This window comes from Schistocerca piceifrons, chromosome 5 (assembly GCF_021461385.2).
Source record: "Schistocerca piceifrons isolate TAMUIC-IGC-003096 chromosome 5, iqSchPice1.1, whole genome shotgun sequence".
Classification (NCBI taxonomy): domain Eukaryota; kingdom Metazoa; phylum Arthropoda; class Insecta; order Orthoptera; family Acrididae; genus Schistocerca; species Schistocerca piceifrons.
In genome coordinates this window covers 511,404,702-511,426,357 of record NC_060142.1, presented here as the reverse complement: position 1 = coordinate 511,426,357, position 21,656 = coordinate 511,404,702, and the positions used below count along the sequence as shown (strand labels likewise).

Below are 21,656 nucleotides of genomic sequence, written 5' to 3'. Positions count from 1 at the left end.
TAATTTTTCCTTATAATTCGTCTTTTAGTACTTCTAACTTAACTAAATTTTAGTTTAACGCCAGGCATTCGCTTGCATAAGGTATTCTGGCTTCACTACTGTGTTGTAATACCTAATTTTTGTATTTTTGGATAGGCACTTTATACTGGAGAGATCTCTGGTAATACCGTATACTCTCCCCATTTTATGTTTCGTTTCCGCTATTGCAGATTTTTCCAAAGAATTTTCTTGTATTATCTCCCATAAATATTTGATTTATATATAGTGAAATATGAAGCTATACTTGGTAAAACTGAAATATGGACGTGAAAATGATAAGTGTGTAACTAAGTGGCAAAACTGTCACCACAGCGTAACTGTAATAATGGTGTTTCATCTTTGTGTAAGTACAGATATATTTCCGTCAAATGCTGCCTTGGCACTTACAATTGTCCCACTTGTGTCTGTGTAGTCACCAGCAAAATTTTTTTTTTGTGTTTATACAGTGATGTCCAAGAGTATAAACATGTACCTGAGGATGGGTGCAAGCCCGAAACCGGTCGTGTGACACATAAATAACCTTTTATTGTAACTGGTAGCGGATATTTTTCTACACCCTATAAAGGAACAGTCACGGACTTCGCCAGCATTCACTGTGGATTAAATTCATAAAAATTATTAGTTTTCAAAAAAGGATTATTTAAAAACCAAAAATTTTAGCACTGCTGCTATGGCTAACTGATATTTCGGTTTTTGACCGATTATTAGTATAAAATATAAAAGGAAGCATTTGTTATAACCGAGACCAAACGAACACCGAAAAACACCGTTATTCAGAATTAAAATTCTGGTATCGGTTTCAACCGGTGGTTTTTCCCGTCCTTAAGCCACCGGCGTTGGCTGCTGGGTCGAGCAACTGGCAAGAGTTTTTCCCGATCCGAAGGGTTTGGGCTGGCCGACTCGAGAGCGTCAGCTCTATTGGGTCTTCGCTTAAAAATATTTGTTGATTTGGGTTCTTTATTGATGCTAAAGTCTGGGACGGCGCTGAGCCTTTTGTGGGGCTCTCGTCGCCATTGGCTTGGGCTCGTCGTGGCTGGCCCACGTACATGTCCCAGCCTGCAGTGTGGCAGACCTCAGCGGAAGGCAGGCATTCCTTGCCGGCCAGCAAGCGAGAGAATCTGGATTATTGAGTACCATAGCGCCGGGCACCGTGAGGTGTGTTCCAACAGTCAATGCGGGGCGTGGACATCGCCCACTGGGAGAGAGGGTAGTGTCTTTTTCCCGGTGTCCAGAACACGGCTGCCAGAGCCAAGCAACGGTAGATATTAGTTGTCGCCGTATTGTACAGAATACTCGGTGTTAGGCTTCTATGACCCACATCTCATGATGGGCATCTGGCAGGTGTTGTCAAGGCCAAGTTATTATGAAGCAGCGGTGGCAGCCAGTGGCTGTTATGTTTGCGAGCACAGTGTAACTGTTACAAGTTGTGAAATCTGTACGCACGACGAGTCCGTAAGAGCGTAAGAGAGTGCTTTCTCTACTGTGTTTTGCATGTACGCAGAGGTGTGTTTTAATCGTACGCATAGTCTACGTTATCCATGTTAGGCTGCTGTCCGTTCTCAGTATATCAGGCAGCTACGTGTAGTTGTGTAGCCGTAATATTAGCTGGTGGAGATTCTTAGTAATAGTGTTGTGTACATACTTCCGCGTAGTCAGCACGTACACAACTTTCCCAATAGAGCGCGCCCCACTAAGCACAACAGCGCAGGCGCAGCGCTCGTCCGTCCCCGCACTACGAGATGCTGCTGCCTTAGAGACGGACCAAATTCTGCTTCCGCCGATCCGCGCATTAATATGTAACGCAGCCAATGAGATTGCTGCTAACGTAGAACCTTTTCTCCTCGCGGATCACACTCGCGCAGTGATACCTGAACGCTCGAGGTATCGTAACGAGTGTACAGACCTCCGATTAGTCAGTCTGTATTAGTCTGCATTTGTCTGCATTAGACCATACGGGCTGCATTAGTCTGTACCAGTCTATAGTCAAGTTTCAGTCTGCACCTAATAAGATAATCATATTCCTGTACATAGCCATGAAGATAAATGAATAGACACTTTGTCAAGTATCAGAGATATGTGAGAATAAGATTAACGTACCAAGACCAAAGGAACTTCAGATTGTCAATTGTAAATAGCATCCAGAATCAAGTTAAGTTATTTTTATGCTTGTTATTATTTTAATAAATGTGTGTGAAAATTAATCAAGTTCTGTTTAAAGTTGGTCACCGTCAATCTGCTACTCTAAGCGTGCAAGTGGCATTTCTATCGTCTGACCAAACGGCAGAAGATAAACACGCCACGATAAGACCACGAGACTTATTGCTGACACTCGCCTACTTCGTTAGAGCGACAAGTCAAATAATCTAATGGTGTGTGTACCGAAGGTCTTACAGTACGCACACCACAAATAGAATGTAGCAGTTGTTCATTTAGGTGTTATACTGGTTGGAGTTACTACTCTCTGATATTGTGATTTCTGTTCATTTGTTCAGTGTCGATGTCATATGTCACTAGGTTCAATAAGATTAGTGTCTGAAAATAATACCTCTGCTTAGAATAATAATAGTAATCATCATCATAATTTATGTCGTGCCCATTTTTATGTAAGAATTATTTCTGGGCAGAACACACTTTATTTTGATATTAACTGCCAACTGAGACCCAACTCGCTTTATTTGTTCATGAGACCCAGAAAATATTAGATACAGGCTCCCAGGTAGATGCTATTTTTCTTGACTTCCGGAAGGCGTTCGATACAGTTCCGCACTGTCGCCTGATGAACAAAGTAAGAGCCTACGGAATATCAGACCAGCTGTGTGCCTGGATTGAAGAGTTTTTAGCAAACAGAACACAGCATGTTGTTATCAATGGAGAGACGTCTACAGACGTTAAAGTAACCTCTGGCGTGCCACAGGGGAGTGTTATGGGACCATTGCTTTTCACAATATATATAAATGACCTAGTAGATAGTGTCGGAAGTCCCATGCGGCTTTTCGCGGATGATGCTGTAGTATACAGAGAAGTTGCAGCATCAGAAAATTGTAGCGAAATGCAGGAAGATCTGCAGCGGATAGGCACTTGGTGCAGGGAGTGGCAACTGTCCCTTAACATAGACAAATGTAATGTATTGCGAATACATAGAAAGAAGGATCCTTTATTGTATGACTATATAATAGCGGAACAAACACTGGTAGCAGTTACTTCTGTAAAATATCTGGGAGTATGCGTGCGGAACGATTTGAAGTGGAATGATAATATAAAATTAATTGTTGGTAAGGCGGGTACCAGGTTGAGATTCATTGGGAGATTGCTTAGAAAATGTAGTCCATCAACAAAGGAGGTGGCTTACAAAACACTCGTTCGACCTATACTTGAGTATTGCTCATCAGTGTGGGATCCGTACCAGATCGGTTTGACGGAGGAGATAGGGAAGATCCAAAGAAGAGCGGCGCGTTTCGTCACAGGGTTATTTGGTAACCGTGATAGCGTTACGGAGATGTTTAATAAACTCAAGTGGCAGACTCTGCAAGAGAGGCGCTCTGCTTCGCGGTGTAGATTACTCGCCAGGTTTCGAGAGGGTGCGTTTCTGGATGAGGTATCGAATATATTGCTTCCCCCTACTTATACCTCCCGAGGAGATCACGAATGTAAAATTAGAGAGATTAGAGCGCGCACGGAGGCTTTCAGACAGTCGTTCTTCCCGCAAACCATACGCGACTGGAACAGGAAAGGGAGGTAATGACATTGGCACGTAAAGTGCCCTCCGCCACACACCGTTGGGTGGCTTGCGGAGTATAAATGTAGATGTAGATGTAGATGTAGATTTCTATTGATATAATTTGAGCTGTGTAATGATACATGTTCGTTAACAAATGATGATGTAAAATAGGTGCACGGTTGGACAACCCCTAGCCCAAATTCCACTCCACCTCAAACCTGCACCGGAGTACAAGGACCACGAGGGACAATAAGACTGGAAGAACAAGAACAACGGGGTTCGATTAAAAAAAGGTGGAAGTCAGTGATACTGTATTTCCTACTAATGTTCAATACATATATCGCAGAAGCAATAACGGATATAAAATAAATGTTCAAGAGTAGTATCAAAATTCAGGGTGAAATTATGTCAGTGCCAAGATTCGCTGGTGATATTGCTATTCTCACTGAAGGCGAAAAGAAATTACGGGTGCTGCAGAACGGAATGAACAGTCTAATGGGGACCGAATATGGATTGAGTGTAAACCGAAGAAAGACGAAAGTAAGGGGGAGTAGTAGAAATGAGATGAGCAGTGAACGCTTGTAAAAACGAAAATAAGGACCAAGATGTAGCCGAAGTGAGGAATTCTATTACCACGGAAGCAAAGGACATAGAAAGCAGACTAGCATAGACAAAGAGGGTAACTATGGCCAAAAGAAGCCTACTTGTATCAGACGTAGGTCTTAATTTGATGAAGAAATTACGTTTTCAGCCCAACTTTGTACTGAAGCGAATCACGGAATGTGGAAAAAAACAGCAAAAGCAGAGAATCGAAGCGTTTGAGTGTGGTACTACAGTGAGATGTTGAAAAGCGGAGTCGCTAAAATTTACAACTCCTACTGAACACAATTTGCTGCCGAGCGAGTGCAATTGATTATTACGAGATAATATTTCTGTACATAACTAATCAGTTGAATATATACTGAGGTGACGAAAGTCATGGGACAGCGATAAAGGCATAAAAGGGCAGTGCATCGGCGCAGCTATCATTTTTATTCAGGTAATCCGTGTCAAAAGGTTTCCGACGTGATCATTGCCGGACGACGGAAATTAACAAATTTTAAATGCCGAATGGTAGTTGGAGCTACAAGCATGGGACATTCCATTTCGGAAATCGTTACGGAATTCAATATTCCAAGATCTACAGTGGCAAGTTTGTGCCGAGAATATCACATTTCATGCATTACCTCTCACTACGGACGACGCAATGGCTGACGGTCTTCACTTGACAATCAAGAGCAACGTCCTTTGCATAGAGTAGACAGTCCTACCAACACAGTGTGAAATAACCGCAAAAATCGATGTGCGGCGTATTCGACGAACTTACCAGGTAGAACAGTGCATCGACTTTTTGTGATTTCCCGTATAGTTTTGGTCAAAATGATTCGAAATTGATGCTTCAGCAAATTATTAAGTGTACGCAATCACGATTAAATTAAGACGAAGTGAGATGGTTCCTGACTCTGACAAAGAGTTGACGGAGCAAAGAATGAAGTTCCTTATTGTCACCTAAGGTCAGTTCGACTTGATGCGCAGCCGTGGTTAACAGCCATTGTTTATGTGTACTAGATTTCTCGCCTTTTACACCACCGCCACAGCTGGAAAGTTAACCACGTATTTTTCCAACTACATTTTATTTCCACATTAAATAAAATTACGTCATTACTATCCTTCCGTATGTTGATTTCTTAATGGCCAGCTGTGTAATGATAGCCTAATTGCCTCACGCTCGTCTTGGCCGACGCCATCCACACATCAGAAGAAGCAGGAAGATTTCGTTAAGGATTTTTCCTATCACATTACGGTAAATTGTCATTCTGTTTACAGGATCAATATCAAGTCGCAACTAACAGTAATAATAATAATAATAATAATAATAATAATAGTCATAGCAATAATAAATATTATGAAAAATTGGATAGTAAATTAAAACGTTAAATACACGGTACTGATCTCTCCATTGTGAACTGGCTTTCGGCTTTATAGGCCATTGTAAGACAACGTAAGGACACAAGATACTTTTGAATGATCATGAAATTGAGCCTTTTTTAAATAACTTTATTACATTCTGTAGTCTTTCCTGATTACACTTCTATATTCATTATTTGGTTTAGAATGAAAAAATGACCGCTATAAACAAAAATTCGAAGTTAGGGTCAGGCAAGCTGCCATGCTCCCTTTATTTCAATTACGAATAATCATTAGTATTTGTCAAAACATACGTTACATTTTTGTTTTCACTGATTCAGTTTGGAATACATTGCATATTTGGTAACACTGATCGTTTCCAGAGTGTATAAATGGTCATATTTGCTCCTATTCAGTTTTGCTTTGCTGAAGTGGTTTATTTTGTAACAGAAAATTAAGGGGTAACTAGTTTACAAAGAAAGCAGTCCATGCTACTGAGAGCAACCTAAGTATTAGTTCATCATGGAAGAAACGCACAGATGGCTACCTTCCTGATGATTCGATTTTTTTTTTGTTGTTAACCGAGATGCTGCTCATAGTGTGTGCTAAAACCTTCCTACTACTTTTTTATTCAGTTACTCCCAGAGAACCTACACCACCACCTTTTTTACATTTCGCCATTTCCTTTGTCACAGATGATGCTTCGATAATCCATTAAGAAATAACATCACAGTATCCTCAGAACTTCACACAATGATGAATTTTTGTTCAACTCTACTGCTGGGCAGGTATAATTTATTTCAAGCAATTATAAATTCACTTTTATAAAATATATTTACCTCTCTAGTAACTTTCTGATACAAAAATCTGTTTAATAGTTATTTTCGCTGAATTATGTGTACATAATACAATTAATATATTCAAATAACTAACATGCAAGATTCTCGACAACAGCCGACGTTTCAACAGGTGACCACCCTCACATATTCAAGGCAAGCAATTTTACCTTGACAATGATAGTGAGGTCACCTGTCGAAATATCGGCAGTTGTCGAGGACGTTATCCGACTGCATTCCTGTAAGTTATTTGAACATTGTATATGCTGGGACAAACTCAGGTCTCACATTCTTAATATACATTGACCAAACAAGCAAGAAAGAAAGGCGAAAAGAAATCTTGAAGATGAGGAAATACATCAGAATGAGGACTATGCTTCAGAAGGCACAATTTAGAATGACTCAAATCTTTATTCGCAATTGCTCACAAGCTGTATTTTTCGGAATTTAGGTACATACATCACTTCAAGCATTGCACTAATGTTTTTTCCTGCAACTTTCAATTGTCTATACCAATCTTGTAACCCCAAATTTATTGAAATTCCAACTAAATTAGAGAGAAACAAAATTTTTGACTTATAAAAATTAAAACATAATATATAATATTACTTTTTCTGTTTAATATACTTAATTTGTCGAATTATGTTTAGTATCTCAGCCATCTTATCCCACACATTTGGTAAAAATTTGTCTCCTTCACAGGTGTATTGTCAGATTAAATGGTATCTAAATTTGAAGATTCATTTTAGAAAACCTTGTGCATAAATTTTTACTACTTTTATCAACATTAATACAGCTTAATTTGTTCAAAATACTTGCAGATCATTTAGAGCGTATTCTGCTTTAACTGTAAAATATTGCTTGAATGAAACAGGTGCTATTTTCACATAATATGGAACTGTGTCCTTAAGACTACACAGATAGTCCACACAACATCAGTGACAGATTACAACTATAAAAGACTGTTACTCTAAAGATATGGGATCTTTTGCATCTATGTATCTACAAGCAAACACAAGAAAAATGAAATACGCAAAGAAGCTGTGGTCAGTTAAACCTTATGTTTCTGTGCAACAATGAAAACGTCAATCGAATGAAAATAGCCAATTCCTATTAGTTCTAATGCGCTGATCGCGAATATCACAAAGACAATTCAAAATTAGCTCTAATTTTCATTTTACATGGTTTTATTACGGTGAGATAATTATATGCGGATTTTTATGTTGACTTTAAAAATAAAATATTATAATGGTTTGTCGAAGTCATAATAACTAGTAACAATGGATTATATCACTGTCCCTGATCTTGTGTCCAATATTTTGGATATAAGCATTTTGATACCAATTTTAGTGATCTTCCTGTCTCCCTCCTCTTCAACTTCAGTGACTTTATTAATGCACATTTGTTTCCAGATTAACTACCAGTTGTTCAACTTGACTCCTACTGAAGTGAACAAATATGCCATGAATTTTTTTAAAAGTGCTGACACATTTTGCTATGTGTGTGGAAAAGTGACATTTGCTTCACATAAACAGAAAATAACTCCATTGATTAAAACAGCTTACAGTTATTTTGGGCGCAAAATAGGTGATCAGGATAAACCCTGGGCTCCACATGTGATTTGCAACACTTTTAACAGCAACCTCAGGAATTGGATGCATGGGAAAGGACTTTCAATGCCCTTTGCAGTGCCCATGTAAGTGATATTTTTGTACAGTTCCCCCTATCAAAAAGGGAAGTACGAAGAAGAAGAAGAAGAAGAAGAAGAAGAAGAAGCGGAGAGTGATCTATCCTAACATTCCATCTGCCATACGTCGAGTTCTACATGGGGAAGGATTGCGAATACATGAACCACCAACAGAGTACGAGGTTACTTCTGATGGGGATTCTGAATGTACTGAACCATGTACATCAGAAGATCCAGAGCTTCTTCCAAATATGTCATCAACTGATGATTCACAAAAATTGTCTCAAAATGAGTTAAGTGATCTCATTAGAGATTTGGAGCTCCCTATAGCTAAGGCTGAGATTTAGCATCAAGATTACAGCAGCGCAATTTTCTGGAAAGTAATATAAATATTTCATTCTACAGCAGAAGAGAGCAACAATTCACTCCTTTTTTAACATGCAAAATATTCTTGTGCCATGTGTAGACATAAATGGTCTAATGAAGGCTCACAGAATTAATTAAAACCCTGATGAGTGGAGACTCTTTCCTGATTCGTCAAAGTTGAGCTTAAAAGCAGTGCTTTTACATACTGGTAATAAGCTTCCCTTTATTCCAATTGGGCATAGTGCGCAAATGAAAGTCATACCAAAACAAGAAAATTTTACTACAAGCCATCAAGTATAATGACTCTCAATGACAGATTTGTAGTGACTTTAAAGTGGTTGCACTGCTATTAGGTATGCAGTTAGAGTATACTAAATATTGCTGCTTCCTCTGTGAATGGGATAGCAGAGCTCGTGCATCTCATTACAGTAAACGTGAACTGCCCTCCAGAAAATCTCTTCAACCAGGTATAAAGAACATTCAGAGTGAACCTCCAGTAGACCCTAAAAAGATTCTCCTCCCGCCCTTGCACATCAAGCTGGGTCTCATGAAAAACTTCGTTAAGGGAATGAACAAAGATGGTGACCCATTTAAATACTGAAGGCAAAAATTCCCTTACGTAAGAGATGCCAAAGTAAAGGACGGCATCTTTGTAGGCCCACAGATTCGAGAGCTTTTTAGAGACCATACTTTTGATGGAATCATAGAAGGTGATGAGAAGCATGCATGGGAATGTACTAAGACAGTCTTTTTACGGTTCTTAGGGAACAAACGAGCAACAAATTACAAGGAGATTGTAGATAACATGTTGTCATCGTATGAAAAACTTGGTTGCAACATGTCATTGAAAATGCATTTCTTACATAGTCATCTTCAATTCTCCCCCAAAGATAGTGGTGCAGTAAGTGATGAACCTGGGGAGCGATTTCAAGATATTGCCACATTTGAGAAGAGGTATAACGGAAAGTGGATCCCTGCTGTTTTAGCAAATTACTGCTGGACTGTCATAAGAGATGTTCCCAAGTATGTGTATAAACGTCAAGCCAAGCGACAACGGTCATCTTCTGAGTATATCTCTGAACAAAATATATAATTGTATATACTGTACATATTGACATTTAACATTTGTAATCCTTTATATGCATTTGTGACCAGTTAATTTGTATATTTTCTTTTGTGCTTCACACAGTTCTGGCACAAAGTAGACTTGCTAAGTATTTTAATTCATGTAATATTATTTTCATTTTTTCTTAATATTTTACTTTTTTGCTTCCCAGAATGGCACTGAAATTTATGAATGCATAACATATAAAATAATTCAAGTAATTATTCACTTAAAATTTGTTACGCTGAATCTTGGAACATGAATGCATATTTAGTTATTGAGTTATTTATACAAAAATGTAGATTACTCTTTAAAAAAACTACAGCTAAATATTTATGAAGATGATGATGTATCATTTTATACTGAAATAAACAACTAACTCAAAATCATGCAATTTACACACTTTCATTTCAAATTTTTTTTGTTCAGTGTTATATTCAAAGACAAAAAAGATGATAATGTACAGGCAAAAACAGTACACAGTGAACAGTAAATAGTGGGGCAGACTATTACATTATGTGAAGAAAATAGCTAGTAAATGTGATGAGCAAGTAAATAAAAGGGGATGGGGCCAGAGGGAACGAAGGAGTGAATGGACTGTGTGTAGGAACAGTTATGCTATTTAGAACTAGAATATTGACTTAAGGTGAGATAAATATTAAGCCTTGTTAAAGTAACACTAGTCAAAAAAATATGGTTCAAATGGCTCTGAGCACTATGGGACTTAACAGCTGTGGTCATCAGTCCCCTAGGACTTAGAACTACTTAAACCTAACTAACCTAAGGACATCACACACATCCATGCCCGAGGCAGGATTCGAACCTGCGACCGTAGCAGTCACACGGTTCCGGACTGCGCGCCTAGAACCGCGAGACCACCGCGGCCGGCTAACACTAGTTAGGTAATATTTTTCTCACCTTAAGATAATATGCTTGTTGTACATAGTGTAACTGTCCCCCATCCACAGTCTACCGAGTGCTTCCTACCATCTGTGCCTCATCACCACCACCCTGCCCCTTTTACTTCTCCATCAGCTTGAGTAACTATTTAGTTCACATAACATAGCAGTCTGCGCCAGTACTCATTGTTTTGACCTGTACATTACTATACTTTTAATCTCTGATTGTAATGTACTCATATTTGTTCATAGCTTCTTCGTGTGTTTCACTATGGTCCTGTTTTTCCTGTACATATATCGTCGTGAAAGGTCACATATATTAGGAGTAACAGTCTATGTACACCTATATACTCTCGCTGATGATGTGTAGATTGTCTGTTTAGTCTTAAGCTGTCTGGGGATGGCGTAAACAGCCGAAAGTCTGTTCACATGGAACTATAACATGAACGTTATTGCAAAGCGCCAATACCGTGAATTCCAGGTTTCAATAATAATAATAATTCATATTGCCCATAATGAAGAGACACTGATAACATGAGAGATTCCATCAGAAAAATGGGCAGAGAGAGAGAGAGAGAGAGAGAGAGAGAGAGAGAGAGAGAGAGAGTACTCGCACATCATTATTTCCTGAATACAGTTAGAGTATCGATGTTCGGAAATTCAGTTCGAGGCATCTGCAGTGCAAGCAACCACTCAAAAGAGTATTGCTTGTCAACCACTCAAAAGAGTACTGCTTGCACAAACAAATAGCTTTTTCTTTAATAATACCGAGTTGTTGTTGTTGTTGTGGTCTTCACTCCTGAGACTGGTTTGATGCAGCTCTCCATGCTACTCTATACTGTGCAAGCTTCCTCATCTCCCAGTACTTAATGCAACCTACATCCTTCTGAATCTGCTTAGTGTGTTCATCTCTTGGTCTCCCTTTACGATTTTTACCCTCCACGCTGCCCTCCAATGGTAAATTTGTAATCCCCGGATGCCTCAGAACATGTCCTACCAATCGATCCCTTCTTCTAGTCAAGTTGTGCCACAAACTCTTCCACAATTCTATTCAATACCTCCTCATTAGTTATGTGATCTACCCATCTGATCTTCAGCATTCTTCTGTAGCACCACATTTCGGAAAGCTTCAATTCTCTTCTTGTCCAAACTGTTTATCGTCCATGTTTCACTTCCATACATGGCTACACTCCATACAAAAACTTTCAGAAACGACTTCGTGACAAATCTGTACTCGATGTTAACAAATTTCTCTTCTTCAGACACGCTTTCTTTGCCAATGCCAGTCTATATTTTATATCCTCTCTACTTCGACCATCATCAGTTATTTTGCTCCCCAAACAGCAAAACTCATTTACTACTTTAAGCGTCTCATTTCTTAATCTAATTCCCGCAGCATCACCCGATTGAATTCGACTACATTCCGTTATCCTCGTTTTGCTTTTGTTGATGTTCATCTTACACCCTCATTTCAAGACAGTGTCCATTCCGTTCAACTGCTTTTCCAAGTCCTTTGCTGTCTCTGACAGTATTACAATGTCATTGGCGAACCTCAACGTTTTTATTTCTTCTCCATGGATTTTAATACCTACTCCGAATTTTTCTTTTGTTTCCTTTACTGCTTGCTCAATATACAGATTGAATAACACCGGAGAGAGGCTACAACACTGTCTCACTCCCTTTCCAACCACAGCTTCCCTTTCATGCCCCTCAAGTCTTATTACTGCCATCTGGTTTCTGTACAAATTGTAAATAGCCTTTCGCTCCCTACCGCATAGCATTAAGTATTACACGGTTGGAACCTGACGGTGCAGAAAGGTAGTGTTTATTTGCAGTAGCCTCATCGAGAACCCTGCGGCGGTGGCAGAGACCGACGCGCTTGTGGCTTGTGGCGTCTTCTGGGAAATGAAGCTGCACCGACCGACCGCACAGCGCTAATAGAGACGTGAGAGGGTCCATTAACTGCGCGATTCGTGTCTCGCCTTCATGGCGCCGTAACGTCGAGAGGAGGGCCAGCAGTCCTGCACATCGTCTGCCGCCACGAGCAGCCGAGCAGAGTCCGGTCTCTTCCCGCTATACTGCCACCGAAAAGTTTAATTTTGCTTGTACATTCTCCAGCCCTCTCTGCGCTCTCTGACGAGTAACCGGGTTCTGGGGAGGTCGAATATTTTTATCTTGAAGAAACAACTTTTCTGGTCTACTTGTAACCATAGTTAAGATATGGCTGACGAAACTTTCTCGTGACACCAGATGAATAACATAATTGATTCGAAGAGTTTTCTACTGCGAGCTGATACTCGTACATCATGAGCTCTGAATAACTTCTCGTACATGAGGTTCACAGTCACGTAAAATTTCGTTAACGACATCACGGTCGTCTTTGGATCTAAACTTATTTACACTACTGGCCATTAAAATTGCTACACCAAGAAAAAAAATGCAGATGATAAACGGGTTTTCATTGGACAAGTATATTATGCTAGAACTGACATGTGATTACATTTTCACACAATTTGGGTGCATAGATCCTGAAAATCGGTACCCAGAACAACCACCTCTGGCCGTAATAACGGCCTTGATACGCCTGGGCATTGAGTCAAACAGAGCTTCGATGGCGTGCACAGATACGGCTGCTCAGAGCGATGCAGCTTCAACACGATACCATGGTTCATCAAGAGTAATGAGTGGCGTATTGTGACGAACCAGTTGCTCGGCCGCCATTGACCAGACGTTTTCAATTGGGGAGAGATCTGGAGAATGTGCTGGCCATGGCAGCAGTCGAACATTTTCTGTATCCAGAAAGGCCCGTACAGGACCTGCAACATGCGGTCGCGCATTGTCCTGCTGAAATTTAAGGTTTCGCAGGGATCGAATGAAGGGTAGAGCCACGGGTCGTAACACATCTGAAATGTAACGTGCACAGTTCAAAGTGCCGCCAATGCGAACAAGAGGTGACCGAGACGTGTAACCAATGGCACCCCATACCATCACGACGGGTGATATGCCAGTATGGCGATGACGAATACACGCTTCCAACGTCCGTTCACCGCGATGTCGTCAAACTCGGATGTGACCATCATGATGCTTTTGAAAAAATGACGTTTTGCCGTTCGTGCACCCAGGTTCGTCGTTGAGTACACCATCACAGGTGCTTCTGTCTGTTATGCAGCGTCAAGGGTAACCGCAGCCGTGGTCTCCGAGCTGATAGTCCATGCTGCTGCAAATGTCGTCGAACTGATCGTGCAAATGGTTGTTGTCTTGCAAACGTCCCCATCTGTTGACTCAGGGATCGGGACATGGCTGCACGATCCGTTAGAGCCATGCAGATAAGATGCCTGTCATCTCGACTGCTAGTGATACGAGACCGTTGGGATCCAGCACGGCGTTCCGTATTACCCTCCTTAACCCACCGATTCCATAATCTGCTAACTGTCATTGGATCTCGAACAACGCGAGCAGCAATAGCGATAGACTACAATCCGATCTTTATCCAAGTCGGAAACGTGATGGTACGCATCTCTCCTCCTTACACGCGGCATCACAACAACGTTTTACCAGGCAACGCCGGTCAACTGCTGTTTGTGTATGAGATATCGGTTGGAAACTTTCCTCACGTCAGCACGTTGTAGGTGTCGCTACCGGCGCCAACCTTGTGTGAATGCTCTGAAAAGCTAATCATTTGCATATCACAGCATCTTCTTCCTTTCGGTTATATTTCGCGTCTGTAGCACGTCATCTTCATAATGTAGCAATTTTTATTGCCAGTTGTGTTTTTGTAGAACCCACTGATGTAATATCGACCGTGTAGCCATTATCAAGCGGACAAAATTGTGCTTTAGCTCTTCTCACAACGTAAAAATCGTCTGACATAAGTAAGGACTTCACAAAATAAGATGCACATGTCGTCCCATACTAAGACCACAGTGCAACAACGGTGGCGCATTGTCAGAAGAGAGTACATGTTCCGAGTTTCCTGCGCACACCGTTCTGCAACAGTACGGGTAACAGGTGCGAAACAATGTGGGCGTGAAATGCCGCGCCGTCTGGAAACGTCCTCCAAAGCTGAAATACTGAGTATCCCAAAAAGAATGACCCTATTTCAAATAGAATTATTTGTTAGGAAGAAGGGCTTAACACCAACAAATTGCATACCAAAATTACTCAGAGAAGACAGAAGTTTATAAAAATCCATCATAAATGATCAATATGTCTTCCATTGGCTGCACGGACGACATCTAGCCGATACCCGAATTCATCCTAAACTGAGGGTAAGGTGTCTTGTCACTGAAGCTACAGCAGCTGATATTCCTGTTCCTTCAAACTGTTTACACCACCGTCGGATGTTCTTTGGTGATGGTGGTTTAGCACGAAATCTAATATGAAACGTCCTCTGAACTGCGATCACTGATTGAGTACGACTAAATTCAATGGCACAATACGCCTTCTGCTGCGCGCACGCCATATTGTGCGAGACTGGCTGCAAAAACAGTACACAGTGAACAGTAAATAGTGGGGCAGACTATTACATTATGTGAAGAAAATAGCTAGTAAATGTGATGAGCAAGTAAATAAAAGGGGATGGGGCCAGAGGGAACGAAGGAGTGAATGGACTGTGTGTAGGAACAGTTATGCTATTTAGAACTAGAATATTGACTTAAGGTGAGATAAATATTCAGCCTTGTTAAAGTAACACTAGTCAAAAAAAAATGGTTCAAATGGCTCTGAGCACTATGGGACTTAACAGCTGAGGTCATCAGTCCCCTAGAACTTAGAACTACTTCAACCTAACTAACCTAAGGACATCACACACATCCACGCCCGAGGCAGGATTCGAACCTTCGACCGTTCGACCGTAGTGGTCACGCGGATCCAGACTGACGCGCCTAGAACCGCACGGTCACACCGGCCGGGTGCAGTCTAAAGGAGTCTTGTCATTTACAAAATCCTGAAATCCTGACCTCTGTCTTCTTCCATCACTTTTGCCCTCCATGGCTGAACTTACTCTGCGATATCCTAAAACACATCGTATCAACTTGCCTCCTTACTCACACACTATTTTCCATGTTCAGTGCTATGGTCAAGCTATCAGACGGATGAGGATCACGGCAAGTGCCTTGTAGGCACGCCCGAGTAGGGATGTCATATGCTGCAAACAAAATCTGTCTCATTGTTTGAATGGCAAGTGGGCCAAAGTTGGTAGACTGTAGCGTCGGCACAGCTGCATTTAATTAAGGGGGTATTAGACAAACCATTAAGAATGGTACTGTGTGTATGTGATAGATGACTACGGTGATACCGAAATGCCAGGGAAGAATAGGAAAGTAAAAGCTATTACAACCCCTCCTGGCGCGGAGACTGTAGTTCTTTCGTCACCTCTTCTTCAGAGCACCACTTAATTTTTTATTTTATCTGTGCAAGTATTTTTCAGCATCATCGTGCAACACATATCGAGCTCTTTCCACACATCACGTGCGCTTCCATACTGTGCTCTGTTCCATACTTAACTACTTTTAGCAAGGTACGCCCTCTTCGCTTGAGTTAATCTGCTTCCTTGCTGAAACGGTCGTGCCCTATTTCTCTCCTTGAGTAGCAGAACTCCTTCAGTTCGTCTCCCACATCCTCCGCAATCTTGATGTTATGGTTATCGCTGATCTCTTTTCTGCTATTCCTCGTTATTTCTGTCTTTCTTTTACTTTCAGTGTACGTTTTGTGCTCACTGTAATGTTCAAATAAATCCTTTCAAAACGTCACGAAATTCTACCAAGTATACGAGGGTAAGTCAGTTATTATGCGCATAATAGCTCTAAAATTTTATTGTAATCTAATAGTAAACTTTCAAGAACATCATTTTTCGACATAGTCTCCTTGCGTTTCAACGCACTTGGTCCATCGTTGTACAAGCTTCCTGATGCCCTCATAAAAGAAGGTTCTCGTTTGAGCTGCGAATCAGGAATGCACCGCTTCTTTCACTGCTTCGTCCGAGGCAAATCGACGGCCCCTTATGTCTGCTTGAGTAGACCATATAAGTGGTAGTCAGAAGGGGGCAAGATCGGGACTATTTGGAGGATGATCCAGTATTTCAAATTTGTGTTTCTGGAGCGTTTCAGCAGTGTGGGCAGCAGTATGCGGACGGGCACTGTCGTGCAACAACACAACATATTTTGACAGCAATCTTCGGCGTTTGCTTCGAATTGCAGGCTTCAGCCTGGCAGCAAGCATCTCACTGTGACGTACACTGTTTATTGTTGTGCTCCTTTCCCCATAACGTTCCAGGACTGGGCCTTGTGCGTCCCAAAAAACCGTAAGCATCAATTTTCCTGCGGACGGCTGGGTCTTGAACTTTTTCTTGCACGGCGAATTTGGGTGTTTCCATCCCATACTCTGCCGTTTACTCTCCGGCTCGTAATAGTGGATCCATGTTTCGTCACCAGTAATGATCCTGCGTATGAAGTTGTCCCCTTCGTTACCATAGCGATCCAAATGTTTTTTGCAGATGTCCAATCGAGTTTGTTTATGCAGCTGTGTGAGTTATTTTGGGACCCATCTTGCACAAACTTTATGAAACCCAAGTCTGTTGTGGATGATTTCGTAGGCAGAACGGTGACTAATTTGAGGACGATGTGCCACTTCGTCAACAGTTAATCATTTAAGAGAATCATTTCACGTGAACCCTCAATGGTTTCTTCATTTGTGGCGGTAAACGGTCGTCCGGCTTCTTCATCGTGCGTGGCCATTTCGGAATTTTTCAGCCCATTTGTAGACACTCCGCTGTGGAAAAACTCTGTTCCCGTACTGTACGAAAGTTTTCGATGGATTTCGGCCCCTGATACGCCTTCCGACCACAAAAAACGTATCACTGAACGTTGCTCTTCTTTGGTGCAAACAGACAGCGGAATAGCCATTATTAACAGCATGGCAGCGGTAACGAAACTAACCTAGCAGCTTGAAAACTGCAAAGATGTAACAACAAATAAAGCATGCGTCATCAACGTAAAACGACAGTACTGCCAAAATAAACAAAATTATAACTAAATTGCGGATAATAATTGACTTACCCTCGTAGTTCGTAAAATTCGTCAGGAGAAACTGTATTCTCAAAATGATCTATCAGAAATTTCCTAGCGGATTAGAAGCCGTGAGTCACAACAGCACTCTCGAGGGCAATACTCTAATCTTGCCACACCTCGCAGCCCTACTGAAGTTTTGCGCATTCGCCTCATTAACAGCGAAGGTGGGCAATGCACGCTTGTGCCAAGGCACTGGAGTCAAAGGGAGCCAGTTCGAGTCCTGGTCGTGCAAGGTACTTAACGGCATTATAAGGTCGGCAAGACTTTGCACCGAAGTCCTCGATCCAATACCACACCTTTCCGCAGTCTCTTGTGGAGTGAGAGCACGGGACACTGTTCATGGTGACCCGCTCGTAAGGTGGGATCGTTATTCTCGAAGGTCCTCTTGCTCCTATTCGAATGGCGTAGGTTGAACATCGACAACTCGTTTGTTCCTCCTCCATCTTCACCAGCGAGATACTATACCAAAACTTGATACGTAGTCATTACATTTAGCTACACTCGACAGAAACACTTAAGACACAACTGTCACAGCTGGCGAAGGAAAGATCGCTCTCTAACGTCCACACCTGTAATTTGCAGCCCACATCCCATCGTACCACATATTAAGGTCTCTTCCCGTCCCACTTGCACGTGGAATACTGTTAGAGAAACTGTTTAAGCCCATCTGTGCAGGCTGTACTTAGTCTGATCTTGTCAGTTTATGTTTTTTGGCATTTCGGCGATACTCTATCCCAGAGCAAACAAACTTGTGACCAATATTTTTTTCCTGCAGAAATGATGAGTGTTTTGTCGAGCGCTCTTTACACAGTCCAATCGAGCCACTTTCACGAATGATGATGAAGACAACACAAACACCCAGTCCCCGGCCACAGACAATCTCCAACCCTGCCGAGAATCGAACCCGGGACCCCGTAATCCGGAGGCTAAACGCCACCCTTCAGAAAGAAAGTATTTTTGAAACATTCAAAACCGTGAAGAGCTGTCGATGACTACTTTCTTATTTATTTATTAAATGTATTCGCAAATTGTGAATACAGTTACACAAAAGCTATACGATTTACCAGGAACATGTGAAAATTTATGTCGGAGCGGGACTCGAACCCAGATTTCCCTCTTCTCGCGAGCGTTGGTCTTAAAATTGGCTCTCTGAGCACGTTTCCAGAACTGACCCGAAACGCCTTATGTCCCACTGTCTACATTCGACAGCTCTCGCACAATTTGTGATTATCTCACAGTAAAGACTTACTGAGCATTCTCTTCAGGTTGGCTTCCCTTCGGCATGAAATACAGCAGTGCCGTGTCTCTCTTTTACTCTGTACAATGTAGGCAAATCCGAAGGAACATTGCATCAAAATATAGGTCAAGTACTAATGTCTTTCGTTTAATATCTGTTACGATCTCACTTATATTAAAATTATTTTACGTGGCAACGTTCTCCATGTCATGTCCATCATGCGCCACCGCCATCAGTAGTCAAATGTATTACGGAATCTATAGCAATGTATACTAACACAGTTAATCGAGCTTCGTGTTGTTGCTATCTTCAGTCTGTAGGCTCTTTGATGTAGCTCTCCACGCTACTGCATTCTGTTGAAGCCTGCTCATATCTGCTTTACTACTGCAACCTCCATCTATCTGAACATGTGTACCGTATGCAAACCTTCGTTTCCCTCTATACTTCATACCCTCCACATTTCCCATCCTTATCAAACTGACGATTCCTCGGTTCCTCAGGATATGTCCTACTAACCGATCTCTCCTTTTGGTCTAGTTGTCAGTTCGATTCAGTCCTTCCTCATTTATTATTCGATACACCCATCTAATCTATATCATTCTTCTAAAACACCACATTTCAAAAGCTTCTGTTCTCTTCTTATCTGAATGACGTATCGTCCACTCTTCACATCTATTAAAAATGTCTCCACGCCAAAAAATTCTTCTTGTTCAGAAATGCTTTTCTTACTATTTGGACAACGGTCTTGCCGCAGTGGATACACCGGTTCCCGTCAGATCACCGAAGTTAAACGCTGTCGGGCGTGGCCGGCACTTGGATGGGTGACCAGCCGGGCCGCCATGATCTGTTGCCATTTTTCTGAGTGCACTCAGCCTCGTGATGCCAACTGAGGAGCTACTCGACCGAATAGCAGCGGCTCCGGTCAAAAAAACCATCATAACGACCGGGAGAGCGGTGTGCTGACCACACGCCCCTCCTATCAGCATCCTCATTGAGGATGACACGGCGGTCGGATGGTCCCGGTAGCCCAGTCGTTGCCTGAAGACGAAGTGCCTTTTCTTACTATTTCCAATGTGCATTTTATTTCTTCCCTACTTCGGCAATTGAGATGCCCAAATAGCAAAACCCATCTACCGCTTTTAGCGCCACAATTCCTAATGTAATTCCCTCAGCATAGCCTGGTTTAATTCGACTACATTCCATTACTGTTGTTTCATTTTTGCTGATGTCCATCTTTCAATATCGTTTCTAAACACTATCGGTTCCGTTCAACGGCTCTTCCAAGATCTTTGCTGTCTCTGGCGGAACTACAATGTCATCGGCAAATGCAAAGTTTAATTTCTTCGTACGTTTTCAAGAACGAAGTACTGTACGTACTTAGTGATGACTCCACAGCTGCTCATAAACTACAGGATAAACCTCGCTTCTGCGTGGTCAATTGTACACGAGCAGTTTCTTTAACCACACAGTGTACAAGCTCTGAGGACATACAACCACCTTACCACATTAGTTTTCAGCGAGTGGCCCAAGATCAACAGTTCACAGCTTGCAAGAAAGGACTCGCTATCCGACAGCATCTTAAAAAAATAATTCTTACCACCATGGAGCATTAACGTTACGAAACAACTCTTTCCCTTTTCTACAATGTCCTCGAATGAAAATGTTATCAGCGCTTAGCGTTTCTGATAATAACAGAGGGTTAAATTATAGACTGTCCAGTACAATGTGAACACATTTTATGAAGATCATTAACTGGCGCCTATGGATTAAGTCTGAAGTATAGTAGAACGACTAAGAGTAAAATGTAGTGGCTAAAAGACTTGTTACAGTAAATTTAGAAGCAGTTTGTTTATTTAGGCTACAGGGATAATACACACTGCAGTTTCGGTGTTGAAACATCACTCAGGCTGAGATTAGCCAGGTGCTGTTTTGACTGCAGTCACTTTCCAGTACACAGAATCTTCCGCTTCTACGCAACATTCACGTCAGCCGCCACTAAAGCTTACGTTGCTGCGGTCGTTTCCGGATTTCTTTTCGTTCTTTTGTACAGGAAAAGTTCTGAGATTGTAAAGCACGAATGAGTTAAAGGATCGCAGCTAGCGCTCTCTCTCTCTCTCTCCCTCTCTCTCTCTCTCTCTCTCTCTCTCTCTCTCTCTCTCTCTGCTGGCCTTTGTCTCTCATGACCTCTTCTGGGGTGATTAGTTTTTACTGACGTCTGAAACATTATTTTCCTCCGTCACAATGTAGGGGAACTGCCACTAGTATGGGCCACGTACGCCAAAATTGGTATAATTTATTTATTTATTGACTTATTTAACCTGGCAAGATTACGGCCATCAGGCCCTCTCTTACATCTAACCAGGCATTCTACTTATTTTCCTTTCATATGTTTTAGTGGGCATGTTAAACTACATCTAGTACAAACAGTGGCATTAACAATTACAAAAGCACACTTGGAAAAATACATACATATTCAGTTTATATTCGTAGATGACAAGTACTGTTATAATTAGACATTATGATAGAGATAGATTCTAGATAGGAGTGCTAGCAGCAGGGGGTTTGAGATTAGGTAAAGGGAGGAGAAGAATAGGGACATGATGAAACATAATTGAAAAAATGTAAAGGAAAAGCAGATTTAGTGGCTAATGGAGCTAGATGAAGAGGAAGAAGAGAAAGGAGCAAGATAGGAGACACTAGCTTTGCTATTCGACGGAGGGAAGGATTGTCCTTGTACATTAATTTTGTGGAAAAC

General features: G+C 41.5%; 1 protein-coding gene and 1 pseudogene across 2 annotated transcripts in view; one reads left to right on the top strand and one right to left on the bottom strand.

Moving 5' to 3' along the window:
- The window catches only part of LOC124798206 (V-type proton ATPase 116 kDa subunit a 1), a 660,233-nt gene that overhangs the window by 329,866 nt on the left and 308,711 nt on the right, over window positions 1-21,656 (bottom strand). The window lies entirely within an intron of this gene.
- Window positions 19,637-19,754, top strand: LOC124799845 (annotated as a pseudogene).